General features: G+C 40.4%; 1 pseudogene; it reads right to left on the bottom strand.

Moving 5' to 3' along the window:
• The window catches only part of LOC149544547 (BAHD acyltransferase DCR-like), a 43434-nt pseudogene extending 30782 nt beyond the window's left edge, over nt 1-12652 (bottom strand).
• Between the last annotated feature and the right edge of the window lie 3731 nt (nt 12653-16383).

Genomic DNA, 16383 nt, shown 5'->3' with positions numbered 1-16383 from the left:
GACCCCCTTTGACCCATATTACCCATTCAAATATGTCCCTTGGGGTCCAAGGACCCTTAGGGACATATGTCATCGTTTAATGGGTCAAAGAGGGTCATAGGGTGACCTATGACCCCCTTTGTCCCATATTACCCATTCGAATATGTCCCTACGGGTCTGAGGACCACTAGAGACATATATCGTCGTTTAATGGGTCAACAGGGTCATAGGTCACCCTATGACCCCATTTGACCCATATGAACGATTCGAATATATCCCTGGGGTCTTACGACCCTTAGAGACATATGTCGTCATTTAATGGTCAAACAGGGTCATAGGTTACCCTATGACCCCATTTGAACCATATTACCCATTCGAATATGTCCTTAGGGGTCCTAGAACCCCTAGGGACATATGTCGTCGTTTAATGGGTCAAAGGGGGTTATAGGTCACCCTACGACCCCATTTGACTCATATGAACATTTCGAATATGTCCCTAGGGGTCCTAGGACCCCTATGGACAGAAATGGTCATTTAATGAATCAAAGGGGGTCATAGGTCACCCTACGACCCCCTTTGACCCATATGAACGATTCAAATTTGTCCCTAGGGGTCTTAGGACCCTTAGGGACATATGTCGTCGTTTAATGAGTCAAAGGGTAACCTATGACCCCCTTTCACCCATATGAACGATTCGAATATGTCCCTAGGGGTCCTAGGATGCCTAGAGACATATGTCGTCGTTTAATGGGTCAAAGAGGGTCATAGGTTACCCTATGACCCCATTTGACCCATATTACCCATTCGAATATGTCCCTAGGGGTCCTAGGACCCCTAGGGACATATGTCGTCGTTTAATGGGTCAAAGGGGGTCACCTATGACCCCCTTTGACTCATATGAACGATTCGAATATGTCCCTAGAGGTCTTAGGACCCCTAGGGACATATGTCATCGTTTAATGGGTCAAAGGGGGTCATAGCTCACCCTATGACCCCCTTTGACCCATATGAACCATTCGAATATGTCCCTAGGGTCTTAAGACCCCTACGGACATATGTCTTCGTTTAATGGGTCAAAGAGGGTCATAGGTCACCCTATGACCCCCTTTGACCCATATTACCCATTCGAATATGTCCCTAGGGGTCTGAGGACCCCTAGAGACATATATCGTCGTTTAATGGGTCAAGAGGGTCATAGGTCACCCTATGACCCCCTTTGACCCATATGAACGATTCGAATATGTCCCTAGGGGTCTTAGGACCCCTAGAGACATATGTCATCATTTAATGGGTCAGAGAGGGTCATAGGTTACCCTATGACCCCATTTGACCCATATTACCCATTCTAATATGTCCCTAGGGGTCTTAGGACCCCTAGGGACATATGTCGTCATTTAACTGGTCAAAGGGGGTCATAGGTCAGCCTACGACCCCATTTGACTCATATGAATGATTCAAATATGTTCCTACGGGTCCTAGGACCCCTAGGGACATATGTCATCGTTTAATGAGACAAAAGGGGTCATCAGTCACCCTACGACCCCCTTTGACCAATATGAACGATTCAAATATGTCTCTAGGGGTCCTAGGACCCCTAGGGACATATGTCGTCGTTTAATGAGTCAAAGGGGGTCATAAGTTACCCTATGACCCCCTTTGACTTATATGAACGATTTGAATATGTCCCTAGGGGTCCTAGTACCCTTAGAGACATATGTCATCATTTAATGGGTCAAAGAGAGTCATAGGTTACCCTATGACCCCATTTGACCCATATTACCCATTCGAATATGTCCCTAGGGGTCCTAAGACCCCTAAAGACATATGTGATCATTTAATGGGTCAAAGGGGGTCATAGGTCACCCTACGACCCCATTTGACTCATATGAACGATTCGAATATGTCCCTAGGGGTCCTAGGACCCCTAGGGACATATGTTATCGTTTAATGAGTCTAAGGGGGTCATAAGTCACCCTACGACCCCCTTTGACCCATATGAACTATTCAAATATGTCCCTAGGGGTCCTAGGACCCCTAGGGACATATGTCATCGTTTAATGGGTCAAAAGGGGTCATAGGTTACCCTATGACCCCCTTTGACCCATATGAACGATTCGAATATGTCCCTAGAGGTCCTAGGACCCCTAGAGACATATGTCATCGTTTAATGGGTCAAAGAGGATCATAGGTTACCCTATGACCCCATTTGACCCATATTAGCCATTCGAATATGTTCCTAGGGGTCCTAGGACCCCTAGGGACATATGTCGTTGTTTAATGGGTCAAAGTTGACCCATATGAACCATTCAAATATGTCCCTAGGGTCCTAGGACCCCTAGGGACATATGTTTTCGTTTAATGGGTCAAAGAGGGTCATAGGTCACCCTATGACCCCCTATGACCCATATTACCCATTCGAATATGTCCCTAGGGGTCCTAGGACACCTAGGGACATGTCATCGTTTAATGGGTCGAAGAGGGTCATAGGTCAGCCTATGACCCCCTTTGACCCATATTACCAATTCGAATATGTCCCTAGTGGTCCTAAGACCACTAGAGACATATATCGTCGTTTAATGGCTCTAGAGGGTCATAGGTCACCCTATGACCCCCTTTGACCCATATGAACAATTCGAATATGTCCCTAGGGGTCCTAGGACCCCTAGAGACATATGTCGTCATTTAATGGTTCAAAGAGGGTCATAGGTTACCCTATGACCCCATTTGACCCATATTACCCATTCGAATATGTCCCCAGCGGTCCTAGGACCCCTAGGGACATATGTTGTCGTTTGATGGGTCAAAGGGGGTCATAGGTCACCCTACGACCCCCTTTGACTCATATGAACGATTCAAATATGACCCTAGGTGTCCTAGGACCCCTAGGGACATATGTTGTCGTTTAAGGAGTCAAAGGGGGTCATAGGTCACCCTATGACCCCCTATGACCCATATGAACAATTCGAATATGTCCCTAGGGTCCTAGGACCCCTAGGGACATATGTCATCGTTTAATGAGTCAAAGAGGGTCATAGGTCACCCTATGACCCCGTTTGACCCATATTACCCATTTGAATATGTCCCTTGGTGTTCGAGGACCCCTAGGGACATATGTCGTCTTTTAATGGGTCAAAGAGGGTCATAGGGTGACCTATGATCCCCTTTGACCCATATTACCCATTCGGACCTATGACTCCCTTTGACCCATATTACCCATTCGAATATGTCCCTAGGGGTTCTAGGACCCCTAGAGACATATATCGTCGTTTAATGGGTCAAGAGGGTCATAGGTCACCCTATGACCCCTTTTGACCCATATGAACGATTCAAATATGTCCCTAGGGGTCCTAGGACCCCTAGAGACATATGTCGTCATTAAATGGGTCAAAGAGGGTCATAGGTTACCCTATGACCCGATTTGACCCATATTATGCATTCGAATATGTCCCTAGGGGTCCTAGGACTCGTAGGGACATATGTCATCGTTTAATAGGTCAAAGGGGGTCATAGGTCACCCTATGACCCCCTTTGACCCATATGAACCATTCGAATATGTCCCTAGGGTCCTAAGACCCCTAGGGGCATATGTCTTCGTTTAATGGGTCAAAGAGGGTCATAGGTCACCCTATGACCCCCTTTGACCCATATTACCCATTCGAATATGTCCCTAGGGGTCCGAGGACCCCTAGAGACATATATCGTCGTTTAATGGGTCAAGAGGGTCATAGGTCACCCTATGACCCCCTTTGACCCATATGAACGATTTGAATATGTCCCTAGGGGTCCTAGGACCCCTAGAGACATATGTCATCATTTAATGGGTCAAAGAGGGTCATAGGTTACCCTATGACCCCATTTGACCCATATTACCCATTCTAATATGTCCCTAGGGGTCTTAGGACCCCTAGGGACATATGTCGTCATTTAATGGGTCAAAGGGGGTCATAGGTCACCCTACGACCCCATTTGACTCATATGAACGATTCAAATATGTTCCTACGGGTCCTAGGACCCCTAGGGACATATGTCATCGTTTAATGAGACAAAGGGTGTCATAACTTACGCTACAACCCCCTTTGACCAATATGAACGATTCAAATATGTCTCTAGGGGTCCTAGGACCCCTAGGGACATATGTCGTCGTTTAATGAGTCAAAGGGGGTCATAAGTTACCCTATGACCCCCTTTGACCCATATGAACGATTTGAATATGTCCCTAGGGGTCCTAGTACCCTTAGAGACATATGTCATCATTTAATGGGGCAAAGAGAGTCATAGGTTACCCTATGACCCCATTTGACCCATATTACCCATTCGAATATGTCCCTAGGGGTCCTAGGACCCCTAAGGACATATGTGGTCGTTTAATGGGTCAAAGGGGGTCCATGGTCACCCTACGACCCCATTTGACTCATATGAATGATTCGAATATGTCCCTAGGGGTCCTAGGACCCCTAGGGACATATGTTATCGTTTAATGAGTCTAAGGGGGTCATAGGTCACCCTACGACCCCCTTTGACCCATATGAACTATTCAAATATGTCCCTAGGGGTCCTAGGACCCCTAGGGACATATGTCATCGTTTAATGGGTCAAAAGGGGTCATAGGTTACCCTATGACCCCCTTTGACCCATATGAACGATTCGAATATGTCCCTAGGGGTCCTAGGACCCCTAGAGACATATGTCATCGTTTAATGGGTCAAAGAGGATCATAGGTTACCCTATGACCCCATTTGACCCATATTACCCATTCGAATATGTCCCTAGGGGTCCTAGGACCCCTAGGGACATATGTCGTTGTTTAATGGGTCAAAGGGGTCATAGGTCAGCCTGTGACCCCCTTTGACCCATATGAACCATTCAAATATGTCCCTAGGGTCCTAGGACCCCTAGGGACATATGTTTTCGTTGAATGGGTCAAAGAGGGTCATAGGTCACCCTATGACCCCCTATGACCCATATTACCCATTCGAATATGTCCCTAGGGGTCCTAGGACACCTAGGGACATGTCGTCGTTTAATGGGTCGAAGAGGATCATAGGTCAGCCTATGACCCCCTTTGACCCATATTACCAATTCGAATATGTCCCTAGGGGTCCTAAGACCCCTAGAGACATATATCGTCATTTAATGGCTCTAGAGGGTCATAGGTCACCCTATGACCCCCTTTGACCCATATGAACGATTCGAATATGTCCCTAGGGGTCCTAGGACCCCTAGAGACATATGTCGTCATTTAATGGTTCAAAGAGGGTCATAGGTTACCCTATGACCCCATTTGACCCATATTACCCATTCGAATATGTCCCTAGCGGTCCTAGGACCCCTAGGGACATATGTCGTCGTTTGATGGGTCAAAGGGGGTCATAGGTCACCCTACGATCCCCTTTGACTCATATGAACGATTCAAATATGACCCTACGGGTCCTAGGACCCCTAGGGACATATGTCGTCATTTAATGAGTCAAGGGGGGTCATAGGTCACCCTATGACCCCCTATGACGCATATGAACAATTCGAATATGTCCTTACGGTCCTAGGACCCCTAGGGACATACGTCATCGTTTAATGAGTCAAAGAGGGTCATAGGTCACCCTATGACCCCGTTTGACCCATATTACCCATTCGAGTATGTCCCTTGGTGTTCGAGGACCCCTAGGGACATATGTCGTCTTTTAATGGGTCAAAGACGGTCATAGGGTGACCTATGACCCCCTTTGACCCATATTACCCATTCGGACCTATGACCCCTTTTGACCCATATTACCCATTCGAATATGTCCCTAGGGGTCCTAGGACCCCTAGAGACATATATCGTCGTTTAATGGATCAAGAGGGTCATAGGTCACCCTATGACCCCTTTTGACCCATATGAACGATTCAAATATGTCCCTAGGGGTCCTAGGACCCCTAGAGACATATGTCGTCATTTAATGGGTCAAAGAGGGTCATAGGTTACCCTATGACCCCATTTTACCCATATTACGCATTCGAATATGTCCCTAGGGGTCCTAGGAACCCTAGGGACATATGTCGTTGTTTAATAGGTCAAAGGGGGTCATAGGTCACCCTACGACCCCCTTTGATCCATATGAACAGTTCGAATATGTCCCTAAGGTCCTAGGAACCCTAGGGAGATATGTCGTCGTTTAATGGGTCAAAGAGGTTCATAGGTCACCCTATGACCCCCTTTGACCCATATTACGCATTCGAATATGTCTCTTGGGGTCCAAGGACCCCTAGGGACATATGTCATCGTTTAATGGGTCAAAGAGGGTCATAGGTCACCCTATGGCCCCCTTTGACCCATATTACCCATTCAAATATGTCCCTAGGGGTCTTAGGACCCCTAGGGACATATGTCGTCGTTTAATGGGTCAAAGAGGGTCATAGGTCACTCTATGAACCCCTTTGACCCATATGAACGATTCGAATATGTCCCTAGGGGTCCTAGGACTCATAGGGACATATGTCATCGTTTAATGGGTCAAAGAGGGTCATAGGTCACCCTATGACCCCCTTTGACCCATATTACCCATTCGAATATGTCCCTAGAGGTCTTAGGACCCCTAGGGACATATGTCATCGTTTAATGGGTCAAAGGGGGTCATAGGTCACCCTATGACCCCCTTTGACCTATATGAATGATTCAACTATGTCCCTGGGGGTCCTAGGACCCCTAGGGACATATGTCATCATTTAATGGGTCAAAGAGGATCAGAGGTCACCCTATGACCCCCTTTGACCCATATGAACGATTTGACTATGTCCCTAGGGGTCCTAGGACCCCTAGGGACATATGTCATCGTTTAATGAGTCAAGAGGGTCATAGGTCACCCTATGACCCCCTTTGACCTATAATACCCATTCAAATATGTCCCTAGGGGTCCTAGGACCCCTAGAGACATATGTCATTGTTTAATGGGTCAAAGGGGGTCATAGGTCACCGTATGACCCCCTTTGATCGATATGAACGATTCGACTATGTCCCTAGGGGTCCTAGGGACATATGTCATCATTTAATGGGTCAAAGGGACCCCCTTTGACCCATTAAAGGACGACATATGTCCCTAGGTGTCCTACGACCCCTAGAGACATATATCGTCGTTTAATGGGTCAAAGAGGGTTATAGGTCACCCTATGACCCCCTTTGACTCTTATATATTAATAATATACATATATATTAATAATATACATATCAATATAATAATATATATATATATATATACATATACATATTACATTATTATATTTAATGAAAATATTACGTTATTATATAAATATATTAATAACATACATATTAATATAATAATATTTATAATATATATTATATTTAATAAAAATATTACATTGTTATATAAATATTATATTATTATACATATTAATATAATAATATATAATACATATTACATTTAATAAAAATATTACGTTATTATATATATATATATAATATATTAAAATATGCCTTTACATATTAACATAAGTGAAATAATTTAAAAATAAAAAACTAGAATGTTTAAATCAAATTTTCTTCCAAAATTTGAAGATTTTTGGAATTTGACTACCGAGCCATATTAGATATCCGATATCAAATCAGATATCCGATTTGAAATCGGATATCCGATCAGGCTTGGTATTTACCAAGCCTGCCCGGTCAACCCCAAAGACATGTTTATAGAGAGTTTTAGTGATACTCAGACTTCGGGTAGCCGTCTGACAATGTTATTTTGATCGAAATTGAATGAAACGAAATGGGTTTTTTAATATCACTCTCTAGATTCCATCAATATAATTTCTGTCAAATTTTGAGTTCGATAAGTATTTATTAGTTAATTATCAATGAAGATTATTGTAAAGTGCTGATTAACATACTGAAGGAAAAATAGCTATAACTTTCAAACGGTATAACATTTTTTAAATCTAAAAGTTGCGTCACATTCTATACTTCGCCTAGTATAAGAAAAAATTTGATCAAATTTTCTATTAGTTAGGGTGGTCAGACACGGGACTTTTTTTAATCCAAAAATTTTTTGGTAAAAAATTCATATTTAATTATTTATTTGGAATAAAAATATCAAAAAATATGCGTCACATCCGGGCATGAATCTAGTTTTCATATCTATAATTATATTTAAAAAAATTATGATTTGATTTTGATTAAGGTGGTCAGACATACACCTACTTTTTATTTTTGCCCTGAAATTTTCTTAGTACTGCATTAAAATTCAAACTTTTGACCAATCAATTTTTTTTTTCTCCTGATAAGGCCTAGTAGTTTAGAAACTACATTCAATTTTCTACAAATTATTTTTTTACAACTTTTTGATATAAAGTCCATAACCACTTCAAAATTATGTGTCAAGTTGACATAACCCTGATTTGCTGATTTTTCACTGCCACTTAAGGCCATAGTTTGGTACACCATGATCTTGCACATACCCTTCTGGCATCTGGGTTTTGTTCATCTTCATCCCAAAGTTATGTTTAGATGTTTTCCCTTGAATTTCTCTATCATCTCAATAATTTTAGCAGCATCTAGAAGATCTAAAGCCTCATACTTGTCCTTGACCTTCTATCTATAGTTGTCTGCCTCAATTTGAGTCTCTACAAAATCTTTGAGTTTGGTGTCCAATTCTAACAATGCTTCTTCCGTCCTAAAGGCTTGTCTGATTTCCTTATCATTGGATGCTTCCTCTAAAGTCTTCTTGAAATTCATCACTACTACCTCAACTAGCAATAGCTTCTTTCATTCTTCATCTTCAAAGATGTCCAAGCATGCATCATTGTACAACTTTTCTGCTTCCAAAATTTTCTCTCAGGCTTGGTCCTTGAGCCTATGTATCTCATCATGCAAAGTTTCCATCACTTTATTCCCATTTTCTATCTTCTCTATCCCATCATATATCATGTCTAGCTCTTCTCTGATATATACATCAATCAGGGTGTGCTACCTTTGGCCCTTTATGGCTTTTAGAGTTTGAAAATCTTTGCTCCATGCCCGTACCTCATCCATGATACTAGAGTCCTGCCTCAAAATTGTCATGATCTTATCAACATTCTCTTACGTAGCATGCAACAACTTCAAACTTTCTATGATTATAGTGACACATTTATCTTCAAGGTTGTCTCACCAGTCTTGACAAGCTTTCAAAAATGGATTGAGCCATACACCTTCCCCTTCTTTAGGAATGGTATTAAGGGTCTGTTTGGGGCATTCAAGATCAAGAGGAACAACAACTTTGGCTAGATATCCCTTTAGGATCTCAATTTTCCTTCAAAGTGTTCTGATTTAAATCTCATCTTGTTCCATGTGCCTGATAATATCTTTGACTCCCATAGTCATCTTCTATCGGGTTGTATCCTGTATAGGCTTTTTCAACATAATATCTTTCACTTCATAGTCCTCAAGACTAACAACTTCTTCATCTGTACCTTCAGAAGGGTGAGCCACTTATGTAAATAAGTCTTGGTTCTGTATGGTAGTGACAAATGCAAATGACATTGTATCATGTAGTGGAGACTCATGCTTGTTCAAGTATCTCTAAAATATCACAAATATCATCCTCTAAAGCACAAAATTGATGCGTGGAACTTCTCATTATTTCTTTTCAAAACCATCTTGGGATGTGTCTCTCTATAACCTTGGCTCTAGATGATGAAGGGGTGTGTTCAACTACCTCCTTCCCATTATCACTCTTGTTTGGAGTCTCCTGCTATGAGGACCCTTCTTCTATAGTCTTGGTCTCTATAGATCTTGTAGTTTGATCCTCAACATCTTGAGAAGGTTGTTGATCATATTCTACTATTTGTGCCTCTTTCGATGCCTAATTAGTAACCCTTTGTTTTGGTTTCTCTTGTAATTGGTTTCTCTTGTAATGATGGTTCGTTTTAAACATGATCCTCTTCTAAACTTGGAGGAGGGGGAGTTACTAAACCCTTATCTATCACTGTGACCTATGGTGGAGATGGAGGAGTGAGATTAGGAACTTGTATCTATGGTGGCATTTGTGTCCAGTCTTTCTGTTGGAGTTCACCTGTAGGGGTGTCCATGATCTTACCTCCAACTAACTTTGTACCCACGGGCATGAAATCAAAATTTGGGATGGAGAGAACATATTCACCTTGCTCCCTTTGCTTATTCACCCACCGCTACACTTCATCTTTTGAAGAACAAAGTTCTATAGGTTTTGCTTGGGTGGGTGGTGGGGTACTTATGACACTCTTTCTTCTTTCCAATTTTGTGGCTTTTTCTAACTGAGTTCTCCTTTATAGGGGCACTTGTTCCTCCTCCTGATTTGATTTTGTTTCTTCATCATCTATTTCTTCCTTTAGAATGGTGTAAGGAATAGATGGATTAGGCACTAATCTCTTACTAACTCTTTGTGTCTTTTTCATCCTAACCTTGATCCTCTTTTGTCTCTTCACAATTATAGGAGAAGTAGACTCTTCTTGCATAGGAGGAATAGAGGTCTCTTGAATTTCTCACCTTTTAGGTTGGCTTGGCAAAATAGGAGGAAATTAAAGTTCAACTTGGATTTGGGTAGCTCCACCATCTTAGGGCTCTTGTGGACTTGGCTCTCATTGCTGGGAAGAGACCTGTTCTACAACATGCTATATCTAAAAAGGTAGGAATAGTGACTTTCCTCCCTTTACCCCTTTCTAGGCAAGCATGTGCATGGAAGATCACTGTATCGAGAACTAGATTGAGTGGAAAAGGCTTCTTAATCCAACTCTTTGTCATTTGAATGATATGTCTCATTTGATGATTGATATCATCTACTTCCTTTCTATCAACTTTTGCATTCAGAATGGGTCTCTCACTAACTTTATCTACATTAAATAGGGGATCCAGTAGTTCCTTGGAGTCCTCTAGCCTTATCTCATCAGAGATGGTCAAATGGAGAGCCTTTTCTACTAGATACAAAGTCTTCCTACAATAGTCTCAAATGCAAACATCATAGTCATTTGTGGCATTCATCCAATGACATTCAATGGCATCCTGATGATAGAAATCCTTCCCTACCAGGTTTTCCATTTTTCCCACATTGTCAAAATATGGCCAAGGAGAGTTGTACTTTTCAAGAGAATAGTTCTCCCATTCCCACTCAAATGTTAGAATATCTTGTTTTCTCTTCACTTGATATGATCCTATGGCTAATGGCCAATCCAAACAAGGTCTTCATTATCTTTTGATCCTCTCATAAGCTAACTAAATCTACCAGGATATTTCCATTAGGACCAACTTGTCACTTGGGTACCTCGAGAGTTTCTTTGGATTGATAGATGCACCACCTACCCGAATATATGTAAATGTCCTGAACTGGGCGAAATATGCTCTGAGAGCTATGATTTTTGCCTTGACTTCCTTGAACAATCTCTTCCCATAGTCCCCTTCGATGAATCAAATGATCACAAAGATGAAAGCATCATTTACAATTCTGTACTCTTTTCTTTGTGATGAGAGCTTCTTCTTCACCAATTGAGGATAGACTATGTATGCGCAAGCATTGGGGTCTTGCATACTGCCTTTCTTGTATAACCTAGGATAGTTCATTGCTCTTGCTGTAAGTAGATACACCATTCTCATCTTCTCACACAAGTTTTCACTAAGTGTGGTGGCCCAATCTAGTGGTATCTTTGCATGCCTAATGGTCTTAATGAAGTTGACCATGAATGGAACAAGATAACCTACTGCAAGTAAGCCCATGACTCTGCTCAAGAGAATGATAGAGTATCTAATGGCATCTTTCATGTATCCCTAAGTCATGTCCACTTTGCTGATTGTCTTTCCCCAAGGTGGCTTCTTAATGAAGTACAAGGAATGTATAATATCAATGACCTCTTGGTGATGCTCCTTATATCACCTTTCAGCTAGTTCATATGAGAGTCAGATGGATTGATTGGCTCTGGGAAGATGTAAGACCCTCTTGATGTTATCAGGTTGTAGATCTAAGACCACTTCTCCTATGATGCTCTTAACCACCTTTTCATCTGGAACAAAGTTTCGAGACAAGGTCATGATCAATTTAGCTGACTGTATGATCCCTGAATGTGATGCTGCATTCACTAATCTAGAACAAATTAATGCATACCTTGGGGTTGACCTTTCTATCAAACTATTTCAAACTCTTAAGAACTCTCCCAAGTTTGTGTGTCCGAGGTTAGTGTCTTTGATCTTAGTGTAATCATCATGTAACATTGACTTTGGGGGTACACCTTGGAACTTGAAAACAACTGGTTTCCCTGCTACTCTGAATGTACACACCATCTGATTATGTTGCTTGCATATCATAAGAAAAGAAGATGCCATCAATCACAAGGTAAAATGAAAAAAAAAGTCTCGTTTGGGGACTTATTTATTTATATATTTCAAAATTTAAAATTAAAAAAAAATTAAATTAAATTAAAGCAAATTTTTTTTAGGTGATGTCATGCCTTGTGCACACACAAACTAGAAGGTGATGCTATGCACATGCCCACGTGAGGGCAGTGTTGCACATGCACACCTGAGGGCAACATGGTGCACGTGCCCATCTAAGGGTGGAACTATGCATTCTGAGCTTGAGGGTGGTGTTGCATGCGCATGCACCCAAGGGTGATGTTGTGCATGCCATGCTAGCCTAAGGATGGTGTTTTGTGCCACGCCCAAGGGTGGTGCTGTGTGTGCCATGTCTTCCTGAGGGTGACATTGGGCACATGTGCACCCAAGGGCACTGTTGTGTGTGTTGCACTTGCCTAAGGGTAGCATTACACATGCCCATGGGCATCGTGGTGCAAGTGTGGAAGCCTAGTGCTTGGGGGGCAGGGGGAAGCTTATCCTCTCTTCTCTAGAAAAACTTGCACACAACAAAGAAAGGACGGGTTGGGCAAGGGTTTAATAACCCTCCCCTTCATTGCATGTACTAAAAAAACATGCGCGTTGCACCTCAGTGCATGTGTGTGGGCAGAGGAATTTTTTTTTCCATTTTCAAATGTTTTTGTGTTTTTGACTTTTTTAATAATTTTTTTATGGTAAAATATTTTTAAATTAATTTTTTTTGTGTTTATTAATTTTTTGACTCTATGACTCAAACTTTCAAACAAATTTTCTTCTTCTGACTCTCAAACTTGTGAGTCCAGAAGTCAAAAAATGTAGGGGGTCCCCATTCCTAGAAACTTGTGGATACCACAAAAAATAACCCCAATAAAAGGAAGAAATGGCCAAGAAATTTCTTCATTAGCAAATATTTCTTCAACATGTGTCAAACACCAACCCGAATTTGAACATCTCGAAAGCTTTTTAAATGATTCTTCAATGAAAATCTTAGAACTTGAAACCTTCCAACTTAGTGTGTGCATTGTGTATTCATTCCCTTTGATGTGCTGGGATGTGATCAAACAAAGTTTTCTAACAACTCAAAAAAATCTTCCACTCCCCTCAGCTCATTCATTCAAAGTCTCCATGAAGGCTTTTATCAATAGATTAATTAACCATATGAGAGAATCAGTTTGAGGGCTCTTGGCAGGATGCCACATTCTTTATATTTTTTTTAGATTTTGAATAATTGCTCCATGTCATTCAAAATATTACTTTTGGTGGAACAATAATTTGAATACAAGATACTTTGTTTTGAGAATGTATCTTTTTCCATTTTAGATTGTAGAATACTTCACACTTAACACTGTATTTTGGCTTCTTCTTTTTTTAAAATAAATTTTCTACATCCTGACTATGCTTAGATTGTGTAGTTAGAACATTAGTGTCATTTCTCAAATTTGATCTCTTATGAACATCCCTTGTATTTCTCTTTTAGAACTTTTGGAAAACCCTCACGCCAAATCATTGATCTTAGTAACCTTTTGAGGAGACCCCTCTTGTTTGAACTAGTTTAAATTTGGATTATCTCTCACCATCTTTGACTTCAAATCAACAACACCTAAAATAATCAAATCTTTAAATTTGCAAAGTGTTGAGAACTTGATGGTCTAGGCTTCTAATTTCCAAATTGAGAGCCTTGTATTTCCATAAAAAATATCCGTCGCTTGGCTGGTATAAGACACACAATCATCTAAATGTTTTGACAAAAAAATACCTCTTCCTAAAATCGAAAACAAATAGTGGTTAGTGAAATCTTAAGAGAAAATCTCAAGTACACCTTACTCCCTAGGACTAATGCAACTCTAGAATAGAACACACGACTGAAAATAAACACACAACATGAAAGAAAACACACTTGCAGGAATGGAAATCTAAGCTAAATGCATAATGAAATCTAACTTTTTTGTTTGTTTTTGTTTTTGTTTTTAGGCTTCAAAATAATGCTTCAAAAATTGCCCATTCATGGGCAAGGGAAGAAATTCTCCTTGTAAGGAACTGAGCCTAAAAGTGTTTTCTCCCAAAATTTCTATGATTTGATAAGGGCCTATCCACAAGCATTGAAACTTAGTATGATTACTCAACTTTTATTTTTCCTTGTCCTAGCGTAGAACAAGGTCAAAAATCCTAAATGATTTGATCATGGCCCTCTTGTCGAACCATCTTTTCACAATAATTTGATGTTTAGCCATTTGCTCTAATGTAGTTGTTCATTTTTCATCCATTTCTAAAAGATTCATCAATCTAATTTGTACTTTATCAACATCTTCAGCATACCCACTCATGAATTTCAAAACAATAATTCTAAGGTTAAGTGGGAACACTGGTTCTTTCCCATAAACAAGAAAATATAGAGATGTCCCCAAGGCATTTTTGACTCTCACTTGATCTTTCCATAGGACATATTTCAGTTGTGTATGCCAATCCCTAGGATTCTCCTTCAATAATTGCTTTATTATTGTGATCAAATTTTTGTTTGTAGATTCTGCTACCCCATTTCCCTATGGGTAGTAATTTGAAGAGAATTTCATAATGACTTTATTTTCAAATGCCCATTGGGTCAGGAATGTGGATAAAAATGTGTACCCATTATCACACATCAGGGTGAAAGGCATTCCAAATTTGGTAACAATGTGCTCTTCTAGAAAGTTAGTCACCACCTTAGCAATGGAATTTTTGAATGTCTCTGCCTCTGTCCATTGTGTACAATAATCCGTAGCTGGAAGGATGAATGCATGTCCAGTTGATGAAGGTGGATTGACTGGACCTATGAAATCCAATCCCCACTTTGTGAAGGGGCACACCTCTTACACTGGTTGTAGGAGAATTGCTAGGTTCCTTTCTTTGTTAGCACTAGTTTGACATATATGGCAAGAATGCACATGCTCAAAAGTACCCTTGAATATTGAGGGCCAAAAATAACTTGATCTTAAAATCATATGAGTTGTTGCTTTTACTAAACCATTTCTTGTAGAATACTTGTCATGGAAATGTTCCAAGACATCCTTGGCTTCTTCATGTCCTAAGTATTTCAAATAGATCCCTTTATAGTTCATTTTATACAACTTGTTATCAAGTAACATGTAAGACTCACATTTCATCTTAAGTCCCCTACGTTGTGAACTATTCATCCATTTGGGGCATTGGTCTTGTAAGAGATAATAAAAAATGTCTTGGTACCACACATTTGTCACCACTCCTTGGTTAATATCAACTTGTTATAAAACCATCTTCTTTTGATCATCTTCATCTATTTCATCATCAAACTTGAAATCCCTTTCATTTTTGTCTTGGTTATTAGCTATCATTTTTTATAACCCTTGATCTCTGACTAATCTCATATATTGAATCTCGAGATCAAATTATTGAAGTATGGCCATCCACTTTCCTCTCCTTTCACCAAGCTCATTCTACATCAAAAGTGTCTTTACTACTAGATCAGGAACAATTTCATACACCTTAATTCTAAGAATGTAGTGATGAAACTTCTTTACTACCTTGATCAACACAAAGGACTATTTATCAAGGTTTGAATATTTCAACTCTACATTCTTCAAAGGAAAACTCATAAAAGTAATTGGTCGCTCATCTTCCTTCTCTCTTTTCTATGTTAGGAGCCCTGCGTAAGAGTGTTCAGAAGCAAAGGAATAGATCTTGAATGGTAACTCATAATTCAAACTTACCAAAACTTGGGCTGTTGAAATGGTGACCTTAATATCTTCAAATGACTTTTTTATCTCTGGCACCCATTGCATCTTAGCCCCTTTCTTGAGTAAGTCATTAAGTGGATGGACTATCTTTGTAAATCCACTTATGAATTTGTACACAAAGTTTATCCTTCCAAAGAAAGACTTCAATTCTTTTTGACTGTGTGGAGGTGCTAACTTCAAAATAGACTCAACTCTATCTAGATCAATGGAGATTCAAGCTTTAGAAATGACATGTCCCAGGAGATTTCCTTTAGTAACACCGAATGAACATTTCTTGGGATTGAGAGATATGTTGTACCTATGACATCTATTGAAAACCTATCTCAAATTAGTAAT

The sequence above is a fragment of the Cupressus sempervirens genome, chromosome 8 (genome assembly GCF_028749045.1).
Source record: "Cupressus sempervirens isolate cs-2001-9-10 chromosome 8, ASM2874904v1, whole genome shotgun sequence".
Taxonomy (NCBI): domain Eukaryota; kingdom Viridiplantae; phylum Streptophyta; class Pinopsida; order Cupressales; family Cupressaceae; genus Cupressus; species Cupressus sempervirens.
The sequence above is the reverse complement of the archived record's forward strand: the minus strand, read 5'-3'. Positions and strand labels throughout refer to the sequence as shown.